Consider the following 23031-nt stretch of genomic DNA (forward strand, 5'->3'; position numbering starts at 1 on the left):
CCATCTCATTGCCAGTCAAATTATAACATTGTGGCTATGTAGTTAAGATAGCCTAAACTCTTCAGAATTATGCATGTAATCATGCACTTAAGCTGGGTACACACTAAGTAATGTGTACCCAGCCAATGTCTAGTGTGGCGGGTCCCGGCGGAGCGCAGGCATCGGCAAGTGCATACACATTTGCCGATGTCTGGAGCGATGCCGCGACAGCGGGGGCCATGCTGCATTTGGTCCAATGGGTGATGTCACTGAGATGCATGGGCATGTGTATTGTCAGCGACATAGAGGGTACACGCTGCCTGATATGGCGATATGTTGTCCGATCCGCCAGATTGGACAACATATAGTCTAGTGTGCGCCCGGCTTTATAATGTACAGTGTCGTGCTTTATCACATCTACAGTAGGCTAATGTTTTTACTCTCACACTCTATTTTGGCTTGAAGCCCACAATATGTTATTTTAAATTCTAAATAGAGAGCATAAAGGGCCCGATTTATCACAGATTGCAATTGCAACAGCGTTATCGGATCGGCCGATGGTGCGTACTGAGCATGCGTACACAGGCCAGTATTGCGATCACTTATGCAGATACTAAGCCATCGCAGAGTGAGTGATGGGACGTCAGCGTTTGGGAGTAGTGACGCGGGAGTGGTTGGAGAAAAGCAGGCATGGCTGCCCATTTCAACGCCGTTTCCCGGGCATGCATAAATTAGCCACTGTGACGGCATACGCAGCTTGAGTACTTACAGGTCAGACCTGCTGTAACTCTGCATGAGGGGCCGATGTTACAGATTGTATGCGCAGGTCTGCGAAGTCTTACGGATGTGAGAAAGCGGCAGTGGGCGTCTCTATGCTGGCTGAGCAGTTGCAAACATAGGCATATTTTTGCAGCAGAATTGCATGCGTAATCGCAGCTGCAGCAACAATAGCGATCTGTGATGAATCAGACCCGAAGTTCTTCAGTACTATACAGTTAATATTTCAGGTATAGTTATTCTGCTTTATTGAACCTTAATGGCACTTCTTGATGAACAGAAACTGACATTTACAGATGTGCCCTCATGCACCTATCCTCAAATCGCGCCAGATATCCCTTTTTGGCACACCATGGACTTTGCAATTTAGCAGTGCCATGCATCCCACAACATGCTTTTTCACAAAATATGCGTATTATTTGCCTCAGTAATGTGACAAAGTATTATGCATGGATACCCTGGATACTGGTGCTGGCAGTGCATTTAGCTGGTGTGTCTGACTCAAACGCTAACCTGGGTAAAAAAAGAAAAGCCTGAGACCCAATATGAGTGATCTGCACCATACGCTGTGCTGCAACTTCACACCAATTCCTCTGCTACAAAAATACTAATCCTAAGTAGAGATGTGCGGTTTGGTTTTGCTAAGGATCAAAGTCACCCAAACCTTGGGGTTCCGAGTCGAACTGAATCCCAGGTCAGGTCTTCCCGTAAGTTTGAAACATGGATCTAAAAAAACCTCATATTTTGGATTGCATGTAAACGGCTCCAAATGACTTTAGCTATTTTTATCGATTTTTAAAGAAATCCAAAACTGAACCAAATACTTGAGGGTGGCCAAAATTAAACCCATAACATTTGAGGGTGGTTTTAAAAAAGTAAAAAAAAACACAGGGTCCACGCACATCTCTAATCCTAAGTGTCCAGAACACTTAGAAAGCCAGGATCGCTGGCCCACAGGGGTACAGGATAAATCCCCGGTGGGCCCCACTGTCTGAGGGCCCCACCACCTCCTCTAGGGGTCAGTAACTTGGCAGGATCATGGATGAACTTGGGTGCTAATTTTGTTTGTATGGAAACTACACCAAGATTAGCCCTCCTGCCAGTCAAAGTGGTTGTCCTGACACACCCGTCCTCTCCTTAATAAAGGGCCCCTGTTCTTTGCATGTATTCTCAAATGGTTGGCCAAGTCCTTCTGTGGTGACTGGCCACACCCTTTAATATTGGGACCCTACCACTGCATTTTCCGGCACTGCTGTAAGCGACCTTTTATGCGGCTGTGATGCCAACACCAACTATGAAACTGACTTAGTTGTTTGATCATTATCGACTGTAATGGCTTTCATACTCTGCAGGCAACGATGGCTTGCTGGTAGGGAATCTTATTTCTCTTGGGAAGAGGATCATGTGAATACTAAGTTCAGCACCATGGACAGGGAACACTGCTGTAGATACTGTAGGCTTTTATTATATCTCTCTGAGAATGTGTAGCAAAGGTTGAAGAAAGCAAACACTTGTGCGTAATATATGTTAGGTTAAACAAATTACCTGCAATATAAGATGTTATGGAATAAAACAACGTTTGCCATACTGTATGTATTTTTCATTTGGTTTCATAAAAGCTATGCTTATCATTAATAAATATACTTGTAACTGTTCCAATACCATCCAGTATTTTCAAGGGCACAGATCTTTGCAGTGATTTGATACGTAAATGTACTATTTTAGCTTATCAGGACTGAAGGCGTTTTTTAATAAGGATTTATGCATGGGAAAGTTTCATTGTATCATACATAAAACACTTTTAAGAGCAAGTCAATATTCATAGAATACAGATGTGTCCACATACATCTGGCCTCCTTATGCATTAAACAGCCCATTTAGTCTCGCCATGCCGTGGCGTGACTCTGTAGCGCCGAGCGTCTTTTCGTGGCTGTGACACTGTAACGTAACATTTCACATGCAGATACACCTGCAGCCACACACACAATATAGTCATGCTGCATATCATTTTAATCAGCAGAAGCTGGTTGTGCGTTCTATGCACATCGATGTGCGATGAAGACTCATTTGGCACCATTTGGGGAGGTAGTGGGAGACTGGCGGCAATAACGCTGACGTGTCATGACCAATTTCGAGACAGGTTCCAGTACGCAGATGACACGGGTCCCGTCTCAGTACACGAAGCCATTCTTCGTGACCTCAGGTCTACTCAGAAGTCCAATGACCAAAGGATCTGCATCCGATGCTCAGTCCTTGTACACAGTCACTTGGAGTTTTGGAGCCGCAGGTGAGCGTACATATCCTGCGACATTTGCATATTCTCGCACAGTTGATGCATACAATGACGCAGCAGCGACGGCATTAACATCAGGCCCTATGGTAAAACTACTGTAAACCCTGCCCCCCAAAGACTGCCACCCAAAGACCAATGACTAGCTGTGATTCCTGGTCATTGTAGTTGTATGATAATTCCTTAGCCGCAGTCTATTTTAAACTCTGAACTTGGTGATGAAAAATATAACCAGTTTAGCAACGGGTATTAATTAGCCATAGAGATACAGTGGCCAGATGGTTGTTCTGTCAGTAAATTATAGGCCATCTCCGGCAAACTACCAGGAAATAAAGTGTCTTGTTCTGTTAGGAAGCATCTCTCTCTCTCTCTCTCAGAAGACATATATGCACCTTGCTCTTTTCAGCATCGGGAGACAAGCCACTTCATCAAACCCCTGAAATCAAAAGATTTATGCAGCCTGGGAGACTCTCTCATTAGAACAAGTTCTATCAAGAAATAGCTCTATCACCCTGTAGCCATCCAGCGAGAGCTAGGAGCGGAGAGGGAAGGACAGCAGTGTCAGGTGTTATAGACCTCATTGCTCATGAACTGCAGTGCCAGCTTCAGGTGACGGTGACAATGGAAGTGCAATCGATTTATAACACAGTTCAAACGGATACATGAAAACCAAATCAAATGCTGTGTCTGAATGTACATGTAGCACTTATTTATGCAGAGTATACAAAAAATATGTTTGCAAAAGCTATTCTTGTACATATGAGGCTGGCATTACGCTACCTGCCCTCCCACCTAGTTATGGTAAAGAGACTGTTATAGGGCTATGATCTGTGGGCAGAGCCGAATTAAAGGGGGTGGGAAGGTGGGGGCATGGTGCTCTGGGTCCCCCTCCCAACTGTAGCACATACCTGCACTCTGCAGTCCTGCGCATTTTGTAAGGGCTTGAGGAGTGGGGGCGGGCTGGACATGAGTGGTGACAGATCAGATGACAAGTGGGGGAGGGATAGGAGTAGTGGGGGTGTGGCCCCTGTCTTAAGTGCCCCCCCCCCCCAAAAAAAGCTTAATCCGGCCCTGCCTGCCGGCCTCTAGCTACAAAGCCCACGCCACCTTGTGGCAACTCTTGGTGAAAACTGCCTCATACAATGCTAAACTGACCACCAGAATCCTTCTAGCCTGTAGGTTTATCATGATTTTTTTTTAGCATTTAAAATACATACCTTTAATAAATATTCATTAATATAGCCCATAGAAAAAAGATACTGAGAATAGTTTCAAATATGTAAATTAAGAGAAATTCTGGGTCCTGCATGGGAAAATCTGGATGTTTTGTGCACAAATCTACAAACTGTGGCGCTACTATACTTGGAAATGAAGGATACTTGGTAATGATGCTGTAGCTTAGTTACTAGCAGTGAGGCTGCAGCACTGTCCAAAATTCAAATAGGGGAAACACACCAACTGCCACCACAAACGCTGCCAAACATAGATGGCCGGGACTCCCTGGCAGTTGGTGTGGCTCCCCTATTTTAATTTTGGACAGCCCCAACTCTGGAGCCACCACTAGTTACTAGTGTGTGATTACAGATGTGTCCACATACATCTATCCTCTGTGCACTACAATTTGCGTTACACAACCCGTGAGCGGTGGGCGACTCGGTAGTGCTGAGCATCTTTTCGTGCATCTTTGGTACCTTTTAAAATGTGTTTTATTCACAACGCGATGCACAAGTTGATTATGCTGATTATGCTGACATGCCTATATTCTGTGTGCGACTGCGGCTGTATCTGTATGCGAAATGCTACGTCACAGTGTCAGCGGCTGTGACACCGTAACATAGCATTTCACATACAGATGCAGTCGCTGTAAGAATAAGATGCATTTTAAGGGAAAATGTTGCATGAAAAGACGCTCTACGCTACAGAGTCACGCCACGGCATTGCGCGACTAGAAGGGCTGTTTAAAACGCAGGCTTGCTAGATATGTGGACATAACCGTATACTACTTTAATGATGGAGGAACAACAAGATTATGCTAACTTCATTTATATTACTTGTCTATCAGCTTTGAACTTTTAATGATCTTGTTTTCCCATGCATGCAGTACAGTGCACACTGGATCCGGTGACCTTAGTGTATAAGTACTAATGTGCAGGGCCGGATTAATAATGGGGCGGGTGGAGCTACAGCTCCAGGCCCACCTTGAAAATAGGCCCACAGCATCCCCTGCAGTGCAGACAGTGTTGATAGGAAAAAAAAAAAATTACCTGTCAAGACTGTCTGCGCTGCACTTGAAGGATCCGGAGCACCGATCATTCACCGTCCCCCCTCCCCACATCATCCTTCCGAAGCTCCACCCCAGACCGTCTGAACTCTGAAGCTCCGTCCCATGGCCATGCATGCAGTCTCTGCATGCAGTCCGAAGCCCCGCCCCCGTGCCGATGAAGCCCCGCCCCCATGTAGTGCTAAAGCGTCCCTGTGTGTTCCCTAGAAGCTCTGGTCCCAGGGTCATCCCCCAGTGCCCCTATCTGCCTCCCTCAGCAACTGAGTTCTGGGCACAGACATGATGAGAAAAGTCAGCCCTGCAGGTGGAGCGCAGAGGCTGAGCTGCTGCCACCACCAGCCATAAGAAAAAACCAGCATGCATGCACAACCAAATTACCTTCCCACAGGTTGGTGTGTAAAGTCTGGCACCTATGTATGTGTGTAGTTGTGTATGTATGTATGTGTGTGTGTATATATATATATATATATATATATATATATATATATAAAAATATACTGTATACGTGTGTGTATGTGTACTGTATGTATTAGTTTGTGTGTATATATATATATATATATATATATACACAGTATATATGTGTGTGTATTTGCATATATATATATATATATATATATATATATAGATATATACACACACTGCATATGTGTGTATGTATGTATGTGTGTGTATATGTATGCATTGCTTGTCCGTAATAACAGGGTGACTCAAAATGTTGGAAACCTAATAAAGGACCATTTTAAATTTATTTGAAAACAACTTGAATGCTTCCTGTTTTTATCTATCTATCCATGTATGTGTGTGTGTGTCTATATATCTATATATATCTATATCTATATATATCTATATCTATATATGGGGATGTAGTCGGCATCCCGGCGTGCGGGATGCCGACGGTCTTAATACTGGCGCCGAAAACCCAAAAGGTGGGGATCCCGGCACCAGTATCCCGACCGTCGGCATCCCAAAGGTAAGTATTGGTGTGCAGTGGGAGGGTTAGGCACTAGGGGGAGGGTTAGGGTTAGGCCCCGGGGAGGGTTAGGATTAGGGTGCGGGGAGGGGGAGGTTAGGTTTAGGCACCGGGGAGGGTGGGTTAGGGTAAGGGATAGAAAACTACTCACTGTTAGCTTTTATGGGTATTGGGATTCTGGCTGTCGGGGTGCTGCTGTCGGTATTTTGACCAGCGGCATGCCGACAGCCAGGATATCATACCCAACACTATGTATGTGTTGGATATGATATCCCGGCTGTTATAATATATATATATATATATATATATATACACACCCACACAAAGATCAGTGAAGGGTGGTAATGATCAATAATCATCACTTTTCAGAGGTGTCGCAGACCGTGGACGGCAGCTGTGTCAGCCTCCTAAATCAGCTCTGCTGCACTACAGCACAGCCGCAGGCCCAATGTGTCTGTTGTGACACACTGGCTGCGGTACAAACAGTATGGAGGGAGGCGGGAGTGAAGCATAGTTAGGCGGACAGGGCTTTGCTGCATTATACAGATCTGCCAGCAGCTAGCTATCTGATTTAACCCATTTCAGGGACCATAGTGTATGCAGGGGCGCCGAGAGGGGGGGGAGCGGGTACAGTTTACCCGCGCCCGGGCTTCCAAAGGGGCCCGGCAGGGGCCCGGGTCTGGCGCCGCCCCCCTCACTTCCTCCCTCCCTACCTGTGCTGGGCTGCAGCGGGAGATTGCTTGCAGCTGCTAAGTAGCAGCCACAGCAATCTCCTATGCCTGAAGGGGGGAGCGATCACACTGATCGCGCCCCCCACTGGCTTTGCGCCGGGCTGAGGGGCTCACAGCGCCCCCTCCCTGGCACGCGCGCTGCAAAACACTATTTTTTTGCAAGAGGGCGTGACCACGCCTTCTGAAATTAGGCCACACCCCCTCTTTACCGGGACCCGGCGTGGCTCTCTACGCCCCTGAGTGTATGGCTATGATGTCCTCTGTATTTTGTGGTGGTCGTTGGTGTGCTCTGTATTATATGGCACTCATGGCAATGTTCTTTGTAGTGTATGGTGGTCGCTTGGATGCTTAGGGGAATATCCAATTAGCCGCTGGGTTTCACCCGCGTTTAATTGCCGGGCAAAAGTCCCGCAACGCTGGGATTAGCTATTCAATGAAATAGCTTTTTCCCCGCGTCATTAAAACGGGAGTCAAGCGTGAGAACACACTGATTCCGTGAGAACTGTGGAATCAGTGTGTTATACCCTCTCGCACGAGCCCGAATAGGCCGGCTTCACATGGATTTTACCTCGTAGCTACATGAGGTGCGAGGTAAAGTCTGACAGCGAGGACTCGCGTACCAGATCTAGGGGACACCCGCGTGTGGAATCCCCACTAATTGAATCCCGACCAACGCAATAATTAGCCGCGGGTGATACCCCACGGCTAATTGGATATGCCCCTTAGTGTATTATATGATGGGCAATGATGCACTGTATTATATGGCACTCACCGCGATGCTCTCTGTATTATATGGTGGTCTACTGTAATGCTCTGTATTATATGGTGGTCACTGTAATGCTCTGTATTATATGGCACTCACCGCGATGCTCTCTGTATTATCTATGTGGACCTTAATCTGGCACTGGAGGAGGCACTGTTATAATACTTATTATTACAACCGTTAGTGTGTCTGCATTATATATCAGTGCCCCCCCTCCTTGATTGTAGCAGCCTAGCAGGTCCCTCATCCCTTATAATACCTAATATTACACCACTCAGCCAGTGTGGCTGCATTATATATCAGTGCCCCTCCCCTCCCCGTTTGTCGCAGACAGGGCCCCATCTCATATACATAACCTGCACTTTTAGATTATAATATCATATTGATATATATTTTTCAGTCAGCTCTGTATTATATGGTGGTCACTGTAATGCTCTGTATTATATGGCACTCACCGCGATGCTCTCTGTATTATATGGTGGTCTACTGTAATGCTCTGTATTATATGGTGGTCACTGTAATGCTCTGTATTATATGGCACTCACCGCGATGCTCTCTGTATTATATGGTGGTCTACTGTAATTCTCTGTATTATATGGTGGTCACTGTGATGCTCTGTATTATATGGCTGTCACTGTGATGCTCTGTATTATATGGCTGTCACTGTGATAGTCTTTGTAACAGAGGCCATGAATTATGAGTTATGACCGATCTGTGTGTAGTTTATATGTCCCCCATTTTCGTTTGTATGGGTTTCGGCCCAGCACTTGTCACCCCCTGCAGCGGCACACAATAGGCCCTTCCTAAATTTCAGCTCCAGGCCCATGTGGACCTTAATCTGGCACTGCTAATGTGGCCTCTAATGTACATACTGTAGGTTGCTTCAGTGTTTCATGCCTTGTGTAAGAAACTCAATTAGTATCACCCCAATTTCCGCTACCCGCTGTTGTCCCTCCGTTTCCATTACCAATAGTAGCCACAGTCCTTATAGGTTTCTAGATTTACCAAACTCTGCAATGCAATGGCCGACGCACATGTATGGTCAGTAGACTATGCATAGGGGTGTAGAGAGCCGTGCCGGGCCCTTGTGGAAAGGGGACGTGACCTCATCGAGGGAGGTGCTGTGAGCTCCTCAGCCAAGCGAAAAGCCAGGAAGGGGGGCGCGATCATTCCCTCTCTGAGCATAAGGCAATGGTAGCAAGCACTGGGCCTGATTCAGAGCCGGACGCTATTTGCGGACGGTCGTTCTGAAAAAGGGGCCGGATATTTAAATTAAGCGATCGCTCTTTGCGGTCTGTTGACGCCTCTATGTCTGAACGAGCGAACGAAACATGCGCTCGCTATTTTGAAAAAACGCCCCCTGGCCGCTCGCATCCTACGTCATCTCCGCTATTTATTAGATTAATCGAGTACATCGAAAGGCGTATGAACTGCTCGCTATTCTTGTGGTAGCATTTTCCTACCGCAATCATGCGAGCACTTCAGACTAAAAGACAACCAAGTGACGTGGTCGATGACGCTGCTTTGTTAATTATGCACACCCTTAAAACGCCCGTTTTGACCGTTTGGCACGCCTGTGTTCGGATCTCCACTCCCCGTTTTCAAGCTCCTTCCCCTGTTACCACCCACAAACGCCTCATCCTGTCACTCATATTAGCAGGCACTCGCTATTTTGCAAGCACACGATTTCCGACCGCAATGACTGGATGGCGCATGCGCATTACAAACCATACGCACGCGCAGATGTGCGAACATCGCTCGGAACGAACGAGCGGCCGCTTACGAGCGGCTCTGAATCAGGCCCACTGTGCGGTTAGTTGGGGAAATCCCATAAGCTTCTGAAGACACCTGAGAAATTTCTCTCATAAATAATAGACATATATTCTATACTAGGATTTGTCGGCTTATTATCCCTTAGTTTATAAAACGTTCCGCCCCCAAAATTATCTATGGATAAAAGCCATAAAACCAAATGTATCAAAAACAATTCAATTAAAACAGTTGTAATACATGTGTCACGCTTGTGTTTGCGCAAAGCTGTCAGGGCCTGAGGAGACCTCTTGACATGTGAATAGATGCTTCCCTGACCGGGAATCAAGCCGAGGTCTCGGCAGAGGGATGCCGGATCGTACCCAATAGACCACCAGGGACGTCGGTGCTGTAGATGTTATGATGTAAGTGGCAGAGAATTGTGTAGCAGTAGAGTAACTAGGCTGAACTGGGTTGTTACATGATAATAATAAAAGCACTCTTCTTACTTGGGTCTGTAATCTAGGACACTTGAGTGGCAGCTCTAGGTAGAAGTATTTACCAGGCTTGGACTATGGGGGTCATTCAGACCCACTCGCAAGCGGCAGTACGCTCGCAAGTGGGTCGATGTTCCCCACTGCGCATGCCCACGACGGAGGGAGCTCCGTCATGCGCATGCGCGAGACCCGGACTGTGACAGCCAAGCTGTCGCTCCGGGTCTCGCACCAAAGGGGGCGTGCTGTCGATGTTGATTGACAGCACGCCCCCTTTGGTGGGTGTGCCGGGGGCGTGCCTGCCAGACGGAGGCGTTCCCATGGGAGCCAAAATCACTCCAGGGCTTGTGGCAGGGAGACCCTACCGCAGGGTCTCCGTCGCAAGTCCGATGGTCGCGATGGTCAAGACCATCGCGACCATCTTTTTGGACGCTCGCATATGCTGTGGGTGGTGACCCACAGCTATACGAGCGTCCAGGAGGACGCTCCATTTTAATGGAGGAGGGCCCTGATTCAGAGCGAGCGCTCTGGTCAGAGCGTCCGGATCTGAATCAGGCCCTATGTTTTCTCTGTAGTCTGACAGGACCGGATACAGACTGAACACCGGAATGGATGGTAGCTGTGGAATAACCTGGCACGGAATAAGGGAAGCAGGAACGGCTGATATACCTGAGTAGACAGGTGGATGCTTTGCACAGGTTCAGCACACTGGAACAAACTGGAATTACTTGTGTAACTTGAGATGCTGATTACACAGGAGTAGAATGACATGGGAAGTTAATGCAGCAAATACAGGCCCTGATTCAGAGCCGGACGCTATTTGCGCTTGCTCGTTCAGAAAAAGGGGCTGGCTATTTAAATGAACCGTTCGCTCTTTGCGGTCTGTTCACGCCTCTATGTTTGAACGAGCGAACAAAACATGCGGTCGTATTTTTGTAAAGGACGCCCGCATCATACGTCATGTCCGCTATTTAATAGATTAATCGAGTACATCGAACAGCGTATGAACTCCTCGATATTCTTGTGGTTGCATTTTCCTACCGGAATCTTGCGAGCAGTTCTGACTTTAAAATAACCAAGTGACGTGGTCAATAACGCTCCTGTATTAATTATGCACACCCATAAAACGCCCGTTTTGACTTTTAGGCACGCCTGCGTTTTGATCTCTACTCCCCGTTTTCAAGCACCTTCCCCTGTTACCACCCACAAATGCCTCCTCCTGTCACTCAAAATAGCAGGCATTCGCTATTTAGCGAACAAACGATTTCCGGCCGCACTGACTGGTTCGCGCATGCGTATTACAATCCGTACGCATGCGCAGATGTGCGAACATCGCTCATAACGAACGAGCGGCCACTTACGAGCGGCTCTGAATGAAGCCCACTGACAGAACTGCACCAGCAGGATAACAAACGAATGTAACCGGAGTACAGTTGAGCTTCAATCAGTAGGGACTGAGCTAGACAGGGGTATTCTTGCACAGGTGCAGACCAGAATCGGCAACACAGGAACAGGCTGGATATTACCTATGCAGCTAGAGATGTGGATTGCACAGGAGTAGAATGACATAGGAGTTAGTGCAGTAAACACAATCAGAACTGCACCAGCAGGATACAAACGAAAGCAGCAGGAGCTCAGTTAGCTTCACTCAGTAGTGACTGAGCTAAACATTGTACTGCCAATAACTAAGAGCCAGAGACTGGAATATACTGTATACCACGGGGTTATCCAGGATTGGATGAGCAGTGTCAGATGATACCGGCTGACTAGTGATTGGCCGGATCGCGATCAGGTGATCGGAACAGCAGTACTCCGGGGCTGGCTGGATGCGTGCTGCGGCCTAGCAGGCCGGAAACGATGAAGCCTGTGTCTCACAGGGATAATTGTGGACGCATGAACTGAGCTCACAAACACATTTTTACAACATAACATTTTCCTTCCCCAACGATGTTTCTTTCTACGTTTTACCTGTCGCACAACTGAGAAGACTAGAATTTATTTCCATTAAAGTCATTAAGATTTGTCATCTCAGGTGTTGGACAAAGTTGTATCTGACCTCACTCTATAGCTGCCATAAGCAAAACTGTCCATGCATTAGTCTTAACAGAGCCCAAAACAACCAAATATTTATCTGTTGCAACCACAAGTGAGGTGTCCCCTTATTAAAGAGGCACACTGCACAACGGGGGGGGGTTATAAAAGATCAAGAGTGTCTAGATCGGCAGTCAATCAGTTGACACCAGATGGTTAACATGCACAATAGGTCGACATGACAAATAGCCAACAGGGTTAAAAGGTCGACATGGTCAAAACGAAAATGGTCAACATTTTTTTACTATATTTTTTTAGATTTAACCCTAACCTCTCCCCTGGTGCCTAACCCTCCCCCCTAGTGCCAAACCTTAACCCTTCCCCTAGTGCCTAACTCTAAACCCCCACCCTAGTACCTAAACCTAATGCTGCCCCTGGTGCCTAACCTTAACGGTCTCCTCTGGCAGCCTAACCCTAACCCTCCAACAAGTGCCTAACTGTAACCTTAAAAATTTTGAAGAAACATTTGTCAACCACATTTGTGTCAACCATTTGAACCTGTCAACCTATTGCATCTGGTGTCGACCTTTTGATGATCTATCAACTGTCGATCTTACTGTACATCTGAAAACCGCAGATCGGCTCTCATTACCTGTACATCATGTTGCCTCCAGCGACGGCATCCTAAACTGCCATGCTGATTATTTCTTAAAATATGATTTAATTATTGATTTTACAGCTGAGATCACCGATGCTCTTGCTTGTTCTATATATAGAAGTTACTACAATATTTACCCTTTATTTTGGGACAGCTTGCAGTTATAAATCTGTCATGGATGTGCTGTAATTCATTACCACCAACCAGACTCGGTTATTCTGCCTAGCGCAAATTATACTAATGAGGACTCGTTTGACGGAGTGCTGAATGTTGCAGAGCGTCCGTGATATATACTCCATATTGTTACTGTAAATAATCTCCACAGTTTCCTGCAAGAAGAAATGCCTCTTATTACAGTCTACATGCCTAGTTAATAATTGAGGCTGCAGCACTTTTAAACACATCACTGATCTAAAATATGTGCATCTGAACACAAGCAAGCTACAGTATAGGCCAAGGGACGTAGGGATCATCTTAATGCAATAAGGCAACAAGTACTTGACAATCCCTTAAATGTACCATAATGGCTGATTCTACCTTTTTTTTTTTTTTGTAATCAATTCTTTAGAATAATTTTTTTTTTCACAGATTAATATGACCACAGGAGAAAACTGAGGAGGCAGAGGATTAGATGGTGGCGGTGAGGTTAATGAGCAAAAAACCAAGGTATATACACCACTGCCACTATTCTGAAAGCTTAGATGCTGAATTTTTACTGCCAAAGAGGACACTGGAAATCTAGGGTGTCAGACAAAAATCACATAGCAAGTCAGCATAAAAGGAAAGACACAAGAACACTCGTACAGCTCCATCAAGGCTAGTTAAAGCCAATTTTTGGGTAAAAAGAAAATATCAGCCGGAGCCGCACTGCAGTTTCCTATAGTGATTGTACAAATCTGCGAGACTTTCTCCCAATAATGGGACATGTAAGGTTTAGACTAACATTCCTCTGGCATCTCCCGCACTTGGCTCTGATAGTAGAAATTTGCCTTAGGCCCAAATGTAATAGCACAGGTTTCGCGGGCCCTGGTGATATTCTGGCGAGATATCTACTTGATTTAAAGCGCCAAATCATTTTCACTTAACTAATTGCTGCTTTAAATCCACCTGCTATCTCATTGGAATCATGCCATGCCTTCAAATCGCAGACTATTCCATTTGCACCTTTGGGGTATATTTACTAAGCACTTTTTGGCGGTCCTGGGTTTAAAATATCAAGTGCAAAATCAGGAGTGTTTTGCATTTAAAAATGATTGCCCTTATAAATCCCGCGGCCAGAATCGATCACCAGAAGCAGTGTTGAAAATCCGCCGCTTAGTAAATATTCCTCTATTGGATTAGTCTGGTCTTGACGTGATATTGTACAAATGTGTCCACATACATCTAACGTATAGGAAAGGACATACCCCAAATACTGTACAGGATCTTACCATTTGTTATGATGTTAGAGATTACTGAGTTCTATGTAAAGGAAATTGAACACTTAAAGTAGGTTGACTCTCAAAACATAATTATTTTAAATTGCTGTGCTAAACTATATAATTACAGTTTGCCATCTTGTTTGTTAGAATAAAAATGCATTATTGTAATTATGTTCATTGTTTTGTAAAATGTTTTTCTCTTTTAGAACTTTGATTTTACCTTAGGTAACCTTCAGTACATCACATGGCTAGATCACACAGACCCAGATTATATCTAGGAGTCAACTTTGGGCCTGATTCAGACCCACTCGCGAGCGGCTGTCCGCTCGCAAGTGGGTCGATGTTCTGGACTGAGCATGCGCACGACGGAGGGAGCTCCGTCGTGCGCATGCGCCAGACGCAACGAGCGAAGGAAAGTCCTTTGCTCGTTGTGTCTGATCAAAGGGGGCGTGCTGTCGATGTTGATTGACAGCACGCCCCCTTTGGTAGGCGTGCCGGGGGCGTGCCTCCCTGACGGGGGCGTTCCCACGGGAACGCCTCCCGTCAGAAGCCGGCCCACTGGCTGATAGAGCCAAAATCACTCCGGAGCTTGCAGTTGAAAACCTCAACTGCAGGCTCCGGCTCGCAGTTTCGATGGTCGCGATGGTCAAGACCATCGCGGCCATCAAAATGCACGCTCGTATAGCCTGTGGGTGGTGACCCACAGCTATACGAGCGTCCAGGAGGACGCTCCATTTTCATGGAGGCCGGCCCTCATTCAGAGCGTGCGCTCTGCTCAGAGCGTACGGCTCTGAATGAGGAGCTTTGTCTTTAAGACCAGCGCTGCAGTGCTGAATAAATAAAGTATAATTATAAATTGTTTTACAGTTAACCACTTTTAATTTACTGTAAAAGGGGCAGGGTGGAGCAGCACGGGAATATTTTTACCCCGAATTTCAAAATGTACACAAAGGTATCTTGTTGCCAGGAAATGAATAAAATGAGTCTTATGGGCTTATGTAATAGCCTGCAAAATAATGGTACGGGTGTCATTACGACGAGTCTGCCTTTTAAATGATTGGCACTTTAAGAATACGTGAAGACTTTCCGGAATAGCACCGTGCTTGCATCTCACAGGTCTTTACATAAGCATCCGATACCCCTTTTCCACTGCTGCAATAACCCAGGTTATTGCTGGGTCTACCGAGGTCGTGGTTCAGGGGAAAAGGGTTCCCATAAAAATAACCCAGATCCAGTGACCCGGGAACCCAACACGGGTCGCGATCAGGGTTGGACACGGGTGCAGCATGGGGAGATCCAGATTTCCCGGTGCTTGAAGATGATGTCATCTCCAAGTGCCAGTAGAAGGGTTCCACTGCACACGGTTGCAGTGTGAACGGAATAACCCAGGTCGGTGCCGCGGTGTGAAAGGGCTCTGTCCCTGGTCGGACCCGGTTTGGAAGCATGTTCCAAATCCCGGGATTTTGGTGGAATAGGGGTATTAGTCATATTACCCGGGGTGTCTCAGGTGCTTTGTAATGAGTTAACTTGTAACCAGGAAAACTTAGATGTAAGCCTATTCTGTTCCAAAGTAACTGTACAGCGAATACTGTCTTTGGGGCATATTTAGCAATCTTTTTTTTACTAAAATTCTGCGAAAAAGGGTGTTTTCTACTTCAGGGTCCATAGGGTATCCACAGGATACCTTGGGGTATAGGCGATGGCGGCACACATCCAGGCACCACAGAGTTAAATTTTCAACCTCCCAGGATGCACTGGGGTCCCTCTCCTATACCCCGCCCCCGAGCCTCAGGCCACTCAGTTTTCGTAGGTGCCTGGCCGGACCAGTCGCACCGTACAGAGGGGGGTCTTTTTAAGGCCCCTGAATATTTCTTCGCAGCTGTGGCTGCACAACTAGAGTGCTCCAGCATAGGACAGTCAGTATTGACGTCCATGCTGTCACTCCTACACCCCGCCGGTACCGGGATGCTGATAGGTAGCTGGGGTCACAGCTAGCGGTGATCCCCGGCTACCTGGATTGTGGCCGGATGCACGGGGAACAAGGTAAGCGGCGGGGTCCCGCGGTGGGCACCCGCCGGTAACACAGTCCTGTTTGGTCCCCAGGCAGGGGGCTCCCTGGGGACCGGCTGCGCGTGGGGCCAGGTACTGATCCTGCGCCTTCCACTAGACCACCAGGGACAGCGGGCCGCAGCATGTGCGGTACAGCGCGGCGTCCCAGGGGTTAATAGCACGCCAGGGGAGAACGCCTTCCCTGTCTCACAGCCGGCGTCTCCCCCGCTGCACAGTGCCATTCCACAGCGGTGTGAGCGGGCTGTGTCAGCGCTCCTCCCCCGGGCCCTGCCTTCTCTCCGCTCCTCGGTGGCCATTTTCTCACTACATGTGCTGGGGATGGCAAACGCTGCTGGAAGCTGATACAGATGCCATTGCGGTCCGGGTCCCCCGCATACCTCTCCTTCAATTAAGGTCAGTGTATGCAGCACTGTTTCCTACCAGGCTCTGGTCTGTGTAGTTGATCGCAGTGCTTGTAATGCAGGATGTTATCTGTGCATTGTATGTGACTTAAATGCTAGCGCTGCATGTACTTTCATTTCTGACTGTCAGCCTTTTTCCTATCCCTGTTCTTCTGCTACAGCCCTTGCGGTGCGGTGTCGCAGGGTGTTTATTACCTCACAGTAAACGTGGTTTTTCTGTGTGGGAGGTCACATACGCTCCGTTCACATTCCTCATGTCGGAAAGTGAACGAGGATATCCTCTTCCAGCTATAATGTACTGATATCATGTGCAGTTAGCGGAGGGATATGTAGACACTGAGGGTTTATGGAGGGCATGTTGTATTATATATCACGCCCCATTTCTGTCACTGTGCCTGCCCAAAAAAGGGGACCGCCCTCGGCTGGCTAAGATGCTTACAGCCTTTGTGGGCAACGCCCCCTGCGTTTCCCCATAGGGGTTATCGCAGCCTGTGGTGGTCTCATCACATGCAGGGGTCCCTGGACAGTTGATGGTACCCCAGTGTATCCTGTTTTTCGCCCCCCCAGGTCTCGCAGGAGCCTGTGTGGGTGAATTTATTGTCCAAATGGTATAGCACCTGATGGACGTTTTACAGGGGGAGTCACCATTTCGGCGTTCTAAACGGCCTTCTAAACGGCCTTTCGGGTCTCAGACGGGTAAAGACATGACGTCTGATGACGGTGACATTATTGACTTTTTCAGACACGAGCCCCTTAATGCAAAGGAGGCGTAGTCTGGGTCTAAAGTCTATATACCTGGCCTTCTACGGGCAGTCCGTGCGGCTTTGGTTATTACATATCCCCCGTGGCTAAATCCAAATATGCCTTCTTTAAGGATAAGGGTGTTGCCACTGTAATTCCTCTATCTGGTCAGGTGGATCATTTAGAGGAGGCGTGGAAAATCCGGGTAAGCGGTTCCAGCCTCAAAAACGGTTGACCTTTTGCATACCCCTTTTGCGGATAATTATATTTCCAAATGGGAGTTACCTTTACGGGTAGATTCTCATGTTACACGCCTAGTGAGGAGTGCTACGTTGCCCATGCCCTCCAGGTCCTCTTTGAAGGAGGTTCCAGATTGCAAGGTGCAAATATATCTAAAATCCAATATTCCCTTGCTGGAGGGGCTTCCAGGCCGGCTATGGCCGTGTGCTGGGGGGCCAGAGCCATGGAACACTGAGTAGGTAACTGGATCTCTGCACACTGACTCTCCAGCAGAGCAGGTGGATAGTGGCAAATTCTCAGAGACTTTGCCACGTTCATAATGAGACGGTCTTACATATAGCCTACTCCTTTCCAGAATCTCCTCGGCAGCAGTAGCGGCTTGCCGCTCCCTGTGGTTGCGCTCTTGGAAATCGGACGCAGATTCCATTTGGAATGCTTTGCCTTTTACGGGACAAGTCCTGTTTGGCCCTCGTCTGGACGCAATTGTGGCCCTGCAGGCAGCAGCTACGTCTGCGTGTCTGCCATCGGCTACAGTCCCATCAGGGTCTGGGGCTTTGTTTTTTCGGCCCTGTGAGGCCAGGGTAAGTCTAAAATACAGCTTTCCAAGTCAGTCAGTAGCCAGGAAATCTGCTCAGCCATAAGAACAGGCTTGGAGTACAAGACGTCCTACTCCCAAGTTGGACTATAAGCCTTCAGCCTCACGGGTCGGGCCTCCTCTCGGGAGCCCCCAGAGTTGGAGGCCGGCTTCTCTAGTTCGCCTAGTGCTGGTGTCTGACCACCACGGACACTGGGGTAAGAGAAGTATGTCCTCTCCTCCCGGTAAAAGCCTCCCAGACGGTTTTTCGTTACAGGTCTTCTGTCAATTCAGGACAAGGCCCTGTAATTTTTGAGGGTGTTACACTCTATGCTCCAGGCAGGAGTTATAGTACCTATTCCGTTGCCCCAAAGGGGAACGAGGTATTACTCCATCCTCTTTCTGGTACAGACACCCAATGGGTCTTACCAGGACATTCTCAACCTCGAATCCTTCAACAAATTCTTAAGGGTTCCTCGGTTCGGGAGGGGGACCCTGCATTCCATCATTCAATGGAGCCTGGGAATTTTGTGGTGTCGTTGGATATATTCAGGGTGACTACCTGAATATCCCTCTTTTCTTAGCACACCAGTGTTTTCCTCAGGTTTGCAGTGGTCGATAAGCATTTCCAGTTTCTGGCATTGCCCCTTGGTCTGGCCTCCGCACCTCACGGTTTACCAGGGTCATGGTAGTTATGGCAGCCCACCTGCGGATGCAGGGGGTCCGCTTGTTACCCTATCCGAGTGACCTCCTGTTGTTACCACGGTCTCCAGAGATACTTCAGTGCCATATGCAATGGACAATATCTGTGTTGCTACGTTAGGGCTGACTGATAAACTGGAAATGGTCCTCTCTGATTCTTCACAGAGGATGCTCCATATCCCAACATCTGAGGATCTTTGTGATTGAGGAAAAGATCTCTGCATTACAGGCAAAGGTACGCAGTTGCCTGCAGAGTCGCCGAGTGTCTATTCACTTGGCAATGTGGTTCCTGGGTTCCAGGATGTCACTGTTCGACATGGTGGAGAGTACCCAGCTTCACTCTAAAGAACTTGATCCTCTCCAGATGGGATGGGTTGCACCATAGGATAAAGTCAATAGGCTTTCCCCGGAGGTTTGTCTCTCTCTGGCCTGGTGGCTGCAGAAAGCTCACCTAAACAAGGGGCACCCCCTTTGGGATTGCGGACAGGGTCCTTCTGACGACGGACGCCAGTATCCGTGGCTGGGAAGCAGTGACGGGTCCACACTTGTTCCAGGGCAGGTGGACACCAGTAGTTTTTGCGCTTCCCATAAACATCTGAGAACTCTGAGCAGTATTCCAGGTTCTCCAGCATGCAGGACAGGTCCTCCACGGAAATACCGTGCAGGTACAGTCTGACAACGCCATCATGATGGCTTATGTAAACCACCTAGGAGGTTCCCGAAGTCAGGCGACACTAACAGTGGTGTCCCGAATTCTGGCTTGGGTGGAAGGCTATATCCCTGCCGTCATCGGCAGTGTTCATTCAGGAATCCTCAGATGGAAAGCAGGCTTTCTCAGCCGTCAAGACGTGCATTCAGGGAAATGTCCTCTTTATCAGGAGGTGTTCAATCTTCTGGTGAACAAGTGGAGCCTTTCAGAGATGAGACTCTTCTGATAGACGTAGGCAGGTACAGTGGACCTTCCAAGTTGTGTACCTCGTCCCTCCGTTATCCCTTCTTCCTCCAGTAATAGCAAGAAGGAGGCACGCTCCTGCTGATAGCTCCAGCGTAGGCCAGATGGCACTATTACTCAGATCTTCGGAGCCTCTCAGTTAACACTCCGAAGCTGTTGCCTCTACGCCCGGACCTGTAGTCTCAGGATCCTGGCTGATACCCAGACCTGGGTTGTCTGTCCTTGACGGTGTGGCAGTGGAGACTGCCCTCTTAAGGTCTAGGAGTTTTTCCAGCTCTATAGTTAACAGGGGCTCTGTCCATGCTAAGAGCTCGGAAGTTTTTATCTGCAAGAATTTACCATTAGGTATGGTATACTTTCTTTCAGGTGTCGCCCTAGAGGCTAGGCTCCTCGGGTATTCCGGATATCCAGAGGTTGGCTTTCCTACAGGTGGGCTTAGATAACGGTCTTCGCCTTGCTTACCTGAAGGTGCAGGTTTCTGCCCTGTTAGTATGGTTTCAGTGTAGGATTGCTACTCTTCCTGATGTCCGCACCTTTGTGCAGGGTGTACGTTATATTCAGCATCCCTTTGTTCCACCTGTGGCTCCTTGGGATTTGGCTGTGGTCCTTAGGGCTCTCTGAGGACTGCCATTTGATCCACTGGGCTCAGTGGATTTCAAATGGCTTACGGCTAGGACTGTATTCCTTCTGGCTCTTAATTTGGCCAGTAGGATCTCAGAATGGGAGGCTCTGTCATGTAGACCTCCCTTTTTCTCATCTTTCCTAGGAACAGGGCAGTGCTTGCCTTTACTTCCTCAGTCCTGTCTGCTGGTGAGGCCTATTTGGCTGTGGTACAGGCGCTAAGAATTTAAGTTGACCGTACCAGTCCATTTAGGAAATCAGACTCTCGGTTTTGTCCTTTCTGGTTTCCATAAAAAGGGTTGGCCTGCCACTACGCTAACTTTGGCAGGATGGATTCACAGGTCTTCCTGTTCCATCCTCTATTAAAACTCTTCCATTAGGTCTGTGGGTCCTTCGTGGGCAGCTCGACGTGGCGCCTCAGCGGTGATTGGCAGCCACGTGGTCATCTGTCCATATTTTTGTAAGGTATTATGCTTTTGATACCTTCGCCTCTCAGGATGCTTCCTTTCGGCGGCGGATTCTCCTTACAGCACAGGAGCGTCCCCACCCTTAAAGGATACTGCTTTGGGACATCCCCAAGGTATCCTGTGGATACCCTATGGACCCTGAAGTAGAAAATATGAGATATGGTAAGAACTTACCCTTGTTATCTCTATTTCTACGAAGTCCATAGGGTTCCACAGGACTCCCGCCCTGTCGCACCTGTACTGCAGATGGGCTTTGATCTGGTCACCGGTTTCTCCGTCTCCTTCTGGTGAGAATGTGATTCTTGTGTGTTCCAGACTGTCTTCTCTCTCTTTTTTGCTCCTGCTCCGGCCTATGGCTTGTTACGAAACTGAGTGGCCTGAGGCTCGGGGGCGGGGTATAGGAGAGGGACCCCAGTGCATCCTGGGAGGCTGAAAATTTAACTCTGTGGTGCCTGGATGTCTGCCGCCATCGCCTATACCCCAAGGTATCCTGTGGAACCCTATGAACTTCGTAGAAATAGAGATAACAAGGGTAAGTTCTTACCATATCTCATATTTTCACTCCCTTTTCACATTACTTTAGTTTGACATAACTTTAGCAAAGGGCTTTTGGAGAGGATTCTTTTAAAATCTCCTCCATGTCCTAAAATTCACATCAACTCCACATGCTCAGCATATTTCCCATTCCTCTGAATGGAAATGCGGTCAGTCCAGATTTAACAAACCTCAGTTGCTAAATCTTTTCGGACCCAGCAATTGTAAACGAATGCCATCTTCAGATGGTGTTAGTAGGGGCTTTGGTTTGTTTCCCATAGTCCTGCTCTGCCCTTCCTGACATCTGACCGGCAGAGCAGAAACTGTCCCCATGGTCTGTGTACAGCCTGTGTCTGATAGGACACAGGCTGCATGCATAAAGAAAATAAATGTTTATAATAGGGGAAAAAAAGCTTACCTGCACACAAGGATTTCTGATCGTTGAGCTGCTGTTGTAACCTGATCAGCTGAGCTGCAGTGAACGTCGTGACCGGCAGCTCAGCTGATCGGATTACAACAGCAGCTCAATGTTCAGAAATTCTTGTGTGCAGGTAAGCTTTTTTTTAAAATGTATTTTCTTTTATAAACATTTATTTTCTGAAGATGGCAGTGACGGTACGGTGAGGTCAATGGCTGGAGATGGGGCTGACTACCTCATTCAGACCAGCTCGCATGATGCGTATGTAAATTTGGGAAGGCAGGTGATCGCACAGCACGCCCACTATGTCTTGGCGTGTGATCGCATTGTGTATACAGACGCCCACCAGACTGTCTTAAGATGCCCACTTGCGCACATCATCTCCAGGAAGTGTATGCAACCATCGGTACATCGGGTAACATGGGATGCGATCGCAGTGCTTGTGGTTGACATACCCTGCCGCAAGCATTTCAGTGTAAAATCTAGCCAGGTGACGTGTACTATGACGCTGCCTCTTAATTATGCATGCCTCTGAAACAGCGTTGAGATGCTCAGGCACGCCTGCGTTCGCACCTCCCCCATATTTAATGGCCAGCCCCTGTCACCACCCACAAATGGCTTCTCCTGTCCCTCACTCTGCTGGGCAGTCTATTCACAGCGAGTGAACGCCTCCCGATCTCTCGCAGTGGTTCGCACACTGCGATGCGTACGCATGCGAACCATCGGCAGCTACGAGTGAACGCATCTTAGCGAGCGGGTCTGAATCAGGTCCTGAGTGTTGTGTGCCCATCTCATCGCCTACTCACTGTAAGTATCCCCACACTACAGTAAGCTTCAGTGTCCATTGATTCTCCTACCTGCATCACTGTATGTTCTCCTGCTGCTGACCGATCTTTAAACACTGCAGTGCACTTCCTGGTCACATGACACATCCAAGGTGTCAATCAGGGCCCAAGGCACGCCCCCATACTCAGAGGCATGCCTTTATTAGCTCTTTCTGTGCAGGTTACTGTCCATGGTGTGGCCCCACCCCCAGCCCTGCAAGCAGTGTCTGACTATACAGAAGCGAGGCTGAGCTGTTTCTGCCTCATCTCTCGTTTCCCTGCAGTCCCCGGGGAGCTCCACAAAGCTGGCGAATGTTAGCTAGAAACATGATTACAATAAACA

The 23031-nt window shown here is 47.8% G+C and overlaps 1 protein-coding gene across 1 annotated transcript in view; it reads left to right on the forward strand.

Moving 5' to 3' along the window:
* The window catches only part of CADM3 (cell adhesion molecule 3), a 501868-nt gene that overhangs the window by 60882 nt on the left and 417955 nt on the right, over positions 1–23031 (forward strand). The gene's annotated exons all lie outside the window — the stretch shown is intronic.

The sequence above is a fragment of the Taudactylus pleione genome, unplaced genomic scaffold (genome assembly GCF_031769625.1).
Source record: "Taudactylus pleione unplaced genomic scaffold, aTauple2 ptg000587l, whole genome shotgun sequence".
In the NCBI taxonomy this organism is placed as follows: domain Eukaryota; kingdom Metazoa; phylum Chordata; class Amphibia; order Anura; family Myobatrachidae; genus Taudactylus; species Taudactylus pleione.